Source organism: Ovis aries, chromosome 17 (genome assembly GCF_016772045.2).
Source record: "Ovis aries strain OAR_USU_Benz2616 breed Rambouillet chromosome 17, ARS-UI_Ramb_v3.0, whole genome shotgun sequence".
Lineage (NCBI taxonomy): Eukaryota > Metazoa > Chordata > Mammalia > Artiodactyla > Bovidae > Ovis > Ovis aries.
This window is the reverse complement of record NC_056070.1, coordinates 60,639,137-60,645,298: the sequence shown is the minus strand read 5'-3', so window position 1 is coordinate 60,645,298 and position 6,162 is coordinate 60,639,137. Positions and strand designations below refer to the sequence as shown.

The 6,162-nt window shown below is 48.4% G+C and overlaps 1 non-coding gene across 1 annotated transcript; it reads right to left on the bottom strand.

The window, feature by feature from the left end:
• Positions 1-807: 807 nt before the first annotated feature.
• Positions 808-880, bottom strand: TRNAG-CCC (transfer RNA glycine (anticodon CCC)). Its single transcript has one exon. It is a non-coding gene; the product is annotated as a tRNA-Gly (tRNA).
• Positions 881-6,162: the final 5,282 nt, after the last annotated feature.

Sequence of the window (6,162 nt, the reverse complement as noted above, 5' to 3'; positions counted from 1 at the left end):
AGAAACACATTTGGGCCACCAGCTGTTGTATGTTGACCCTGCACTAGATTATGAACTATGCTGTGCTGGGCTTTGAATCTCCGTGGCCCTAGAACCAAGCTGTGCCTCAATCTTTGGAAACAGGAAACTCGCACTTGCCTTCGATTCACTTGTTGCCTAGGAAACAGCTGGTGTGACTGACGGCAAGGGATGCTCTGTTGGCCCCCAGATCTGCTCTGCACCTCTTTGCTCAGGTTGACCAGTGGGGTCTGATCACCTGGGCTCCCTTCCTCTCTGACTTCCATGGGGCCTTTGTTATTGGAAGGTGAGGCAGCATATTGGGAAGAGGAGGAGAGAGGGCCCTGTATTTCCCCCTGGGCTTCCCCCAAGCTGGGCCACTGGTTGGCCAGTGGCTGCTCCCTCACCAAAGACTACAGCTCCCATCAAGCAGCCTTCTCCATGTGGCTCTTTCCTCCATGTTCCAGGAACTGTACCCTCCCTCCTAGTCAGTTCTAGCTGCTATAACAAAAATACCATCGACCTGGGGCTTGAACAACAGACATTTGTTTCTCGCTGTTCTGGAAGCTGGTAGTTCAAGACCAAGGTATTAGCAATTTCCGTGATTGGTGGAAATCCCTTCCTGGTTCATAGTTTCCATCTGATCACTGTGTCCTCACATGATGGAGGGGGTGCTCTGGGGTCCCCCTTTCTTTGAAAACAAAAAAATTGTTTATTTTGCTGTGCCAGGTCTTCACTGCAGCACACAGGATCTTTGTTTGGCCTTCACTGCAGCATGTGGGATTTTTAGTTGTGGCATGAAGGATCTAGTTCCCTGACCAGGGATTGAACCTGGGCCCCTTGCACTGGGAGTACAGAGTCTTAGCCACTGGACTACCAGGGAAGTCCTTCTGGGATCCTTTTTATAAGGGCATTAATCCCTTTCATGAGGGCTCCACCTCACAGCCTGATCACCTCCCAAAGGCCCACCTCCTAATAACATCACTTAAGGAGTTAGTTTCAACACATGAACATTGCAGGGATAAAAGCATTCAGTCTACAAGCATCTATTCTTCAGGTATGGGGGCATTAACAGCACCTGCTGATGCTAGCCCCAGGGTACTTCGCAATCCCCATTTTTGTTTCTATGCTCCCTCTCCACCTCTCTGGGGGCAAGCGTAATCCTTTGAATGTGCCTTTTGTGTCCTGCCAGGATCCTGAATGCTAGGAGAATTAGACAACCCAGGCTGCACACTAAGTGTTTCACATACATCAGCTGCTTCACTCCCTCACTGTGAGCAAGGTAAGCCTGGCACACAGGCTCTAGGATGGACCCCAGTGATCCCCACCTCCTGGTGTTTATGCCCTTGTAAAACTGCCATCCCACCCCCTTAAGTGTAAGTAGGACCTGGGACTTATTTCTGAGCAATAGCACAGGGCCAAGAGGATGGGATGCTGTATCTGTGATACGTTATGTGGACTGTAACTTCCATCTTGCTGGCAGACTTTCTCCCTTGCTGCCTCTGATGGAGCAAGTGGCCATACCAGGAGGCACATGTGGCCAAGAAGCAAGGGCAGCCTCCCACCCGCAGCCAGTTGGGAATGGAGGCCATCCATCCTACAACCTTCAAGAAACTGGGTCCTGCCAACAACGCAGGAGTGTGGGAGTGGATCCTTCCCCAGTCGAACCTTCAGGTGAGACCCCAGCTCTGGCTGACCCTTTGCAGTCTTGCCAGAGATCTTGTCCCCGATGATTCAGCCCAGCAATATACCAATTCCCCCTAGAAACTGAGAGAATAAACATCTGCTATTTTAAGCTGGGTTTGCGAAAACCTGGTCATCAATTATAGATAACTATGCAGCAAGGTAACTGCCTCTATTTTACAGGTGAGGACGGTGAGATTCAGAGACGTGAGCTAACTTGCTTAAGGGGATATAGCTGGGGAACGGGCAGCCCAAGGACTGTCAGGCATTGGTTGCTAACTACCCGCCCCCATCCACGTGCTCATAGTTCCACCAAGTGGATGTCCTCTCAAGTGTCACTGCCCTTGGTGAACGACTTGCCTCTGAGCTCCTTCCTGCTCTGCCTGGCACTGCCCGGGGAGCAGCAGGAGGCCAGGGTTTGTAAAACACCATCCAGCTGTCAGCACTGGCATTTGTCAAAGGAAGTGACTGCTCTCGGGCCCGAGCACCGTTCCCAAAGTGGACACCGCTTTTGAAATGTGCTAACGTACAAGCTTGTCAGGCTCAGCCGGGGGAACTGGGGCAGTGATCTGATGCTGGGGGGACAGACCAGGGGCAGGCAGCTGCTGCCACAGAAAGCCAGGCATCTCTTTCCTTAGTTCTCCACTTTTCCAGAGCTTCTTTGTCCAAAGCACTGAGGGGCTGGATGAGCAGAAACTACCTCCCTTCAGATCTTCCTATTCTTAGGACCCAGAGCTGAAGAAGAATCCACCTGCCTATGCAGGGACTTAGGTTCAACCCCTGGGTCCCTTTATACTTGAGGAAATTGAGGCCGAAGGAGGTGCTATGACTTAGGTGACAGAGCTTGTTGGTGGCGGGGCTGGGTTTTGGTAACAGAGCATGACTTCACACCCTTTTGAATATTTATTTATTGGCTGAGCTTGGTCTTCACTGTTGTGTGGGCTTTCCCCTAGTTGTGGTGCGCAGGCTTCTCATTGGCAGTGGCTTCTCTTCTTGCTGAGCACGGGCTCTGGTGTGCGTGGGCTTCAGTAGTTGCAGTGTGAGGACTCAGTAATTGCCATTCCCTAGAGCACTGACTTAATAGCCCGTGGCACATGGGCTTTGCTGCTTTGTAGGATCTTCCAGGATCAGGGATTGGACCCGTGTCTCCTGCATTGGCAGGCCGATTCTTTACCACCAAGCCACCAGGGAAGCCGATTCACAGCACTTTTTTGTGATAATATTTCAGATACAGATCTGTGACTCGACTGTTGAAATCTTCCTTTTCCACTAATTGACCCAAGTAGCCAAAGGGACAGACTCTTGTCAACACCTCCTCATGATCCCTTTACCATCATTTTATGGGTATAAATTTGATTCTCAGTAGATGACAGATAATTGGAAGTATGTAGGCTCAAAACATCCTTTCAGTTCAGTTGCTCAGTCATGTCTGACTGACCCCATTGACTCCAGTGCACCAGGCCTCCCTGTCCATCACCAACTCCCAGAGCTTACCCAAACTCATGTCCATTGAGTCGGTGATGCCATCCAACCATCTCATCCTCTCGTCTCCTTCTCCTCCAGCCTTTAATCTTTCCCAGCATCAGGGTCTTTTCAAATGAATCAGCTCTACATCAGGTGGCCAAAGTACTGGAGTTTCAGCTTCAACACCATTCCTTCCAATGAACACTTGGGACTGATCACCTTTAGGGTGGACTGGTTGGATCTCCTTGCAATCCAAGGGACTCTCAAGAGTCTTCTCCAACACCACAGTTCAAAACCATCAATTCTTTGGTGCTCAGCCTCCTTTATAGTCCAACTCTCACAGCCATACATGACTACTGGAAAAGCCATAGCTTTGACTAGACAGACCTTTGTTGGCAAAGTAATGTCTCTGCTTTTGAATATGCTGTCTAGGTTGGTCATAACTTTCCTTCCAAAGAGTAAGCGTCTTTTAATTTTATGGCTGCAATCACCATCTGCAGTGATTTTGGAGGCCCCCAAAATAAAGTCTGCCACTGTTTCCCCATCTATTTGCCATGAAGTGATGGGACCAGATGCCATGATTAGGACAAAGGAAATGCACAAGGGATGGATGAATTAAACCTCACATGTCCATCTCTGGATGAAAACTATCTAGGTTGGCTGTATCTGCAATGGGAAACAAATGGTATTTATTATAGTGGCTATTTCAAAGCTGTATTTTGAAGGCTGCTGCTGCAACTGCTGTTAGTTAAGTTGTGTTGGACTCTGCGCTATCCTATGGACTGTAGCCTTCCAGGCCCCTCTGTCCATGGGATTCTCCAGGCAAGAATACTAGAGTGGGTTGCCATGCCTTCCTCCAGGGGATCTTCCTGACCTAGGAATCGAACCTGGGTCTCCTGCATTGCAGGCAGATTCTTTACTGCTGAGCCACCAAGGAAGCCCATAATTTGAATACTTATTGTCAAAGGTCATGGGACTGCTGAGCTACAGAGGACTTTATACTCATAGCACAGCAAGCAGGAGGATCATGGTGTTCCCTTTGTCCCTCAAGGAATGGTCCAGGTAGATGCAGTATGCTCAGTGAGTCTGCATCCCAGATGAGAAGCCCAAAGTTTAGGGAGGGCTCCCCACCTGGCAGAAGGAAATGGCACCCCACTCCAGTATCCTTGCCTGGAAAATCTCATGGACAGAGGGGCCTGGTGGACTGCAGTCCATGGGGTCGCAAAGAGTCGGGCACGACTGAGCGACTAACACTAACACTAACCCCACGTGGCTCTAGTGGTAAAGAACCCACCTGCCAATGCCGGAGACATACGAGACCTGGGTTTAATCCCTGGGTTGGGAAGATCCCCTGCAGGAGGGGATCCGCTCTAGTGTTTTTGCCCGGAGAATCCCATGGGCAGAGGATAGTCCACTGGGTCACAATGAGTCAGACATGACTGAAGTGACTTAGCATGGACTCATATGAATGTCAGAGAAGGCAATGGCACCCCACTCCAGTACTCTTGCCTGGAGAATCCCATGGACGGAGGAGCCTGGTGGGCTGCAGTCCATGGGGTCGCTACTAGTCGGACACGACTGAACGACTTCACTTTCACGCATTGGAGGAGGAAATGGCAACCCACTCCAGTCTTCTTGCCTGGAGAATCCTAGGGACAGGGGAGCCTGGTGGGCTGCCATCTATGGGGTCACACAGAGTTGGACACGACTGAAGTGACTTAGCAGCAGCAGCAGCGTATGAATATACATGTATTCATATGTATGATATACCTGTGAATGAATATATACGTGCCTTATACATGTATATATCTTTGATTTTTATATATATGTATCTTTGTGACCCCATGGACTATATAGTCCATGGAATTCTCTAGGCCAAAATACTGAAGGGGTAGCCTTTCCCTTCTCCAGGGTCTCTTCCCAACTAGGGATCAAACCCAGGTCTTCCACATTGCAGGTGGATTCTTTACCATCTGCACCAGAAGGGAAGCCCAAGAATACTGGAGTGGGTAGCCTATCCCTTCTCCATCAGATCTTCCTGACCCAGGAATCAAACCGGCGTTTCCTGCATTACAGGTGGATTCAATTCTTTACAAACTGAGCTATCAGGGAAGCCTGTAGTTACATATACATATGTGTATATAATGAATGTATGTGTATGGATATACATTCACATATATTTCATGTTGTATTGTGTATCATATACACACATAACTATAGTATATATAATACATATATAACACACACACACACACATATATATAATGCACATATCTTGTTTTATGCCCTTCACAGATACTTGCATTTTTTTTTTAATTGCAGGTTTGTGGCAACTTTGCATTTGAGTAAGTTTATTGGCCATGTTTTTTTCCCAAAGCACCTACTCGTTTTCTTGTCTCTGTGTCACATTTTGGTATTTTCTCTGTATTTCAAATGTTTATATCCTCATTCTATTTATTACGATGACCCAGGATCTGGGATCTTTGGTGTTCCTACTGTACTTGTTTTAGGGAGCCACAGTCCCCACCCATATACAATGGTGAACTTAACTGATGAATGTCTTGTCTGTTCTGACTTCTTCACCCACTGGGTGTTTCTCCCTCTCCATGGGTCTCTCTATTCCTCAAGACACAACAATATTAAAATTAGGCCAATTCATAACCCTACAGTGGCCTCTACACATTCAAGTGAAAGGCACAGTTGCACGTCTCTCACTTGAGATAAAAAGCAAGGACCGATTAGCTTAGTGAGGAACGTGAAAGTGTTAGTCACTCAGTCGTGTCTGACTCTTTGCAACCCCATGGACTGTGGTCCTCTGTCCATGGAATTCCCAGGCAGGAATACTGGAGTGAGTTGCCATTCCCTTCTCCAGGGCATCTTCCCAACCCAGGGATTGAACCTGGGTCTCCCACACTGCAGGCAGATTCTCTACCATCTGAGCCACAGGGGAAGCCCCAAGCTTAGTGAGGAAGGCACATTTGAAGCCAAGTTTGGCACAAGTTTTGGCCCAACAGGTGG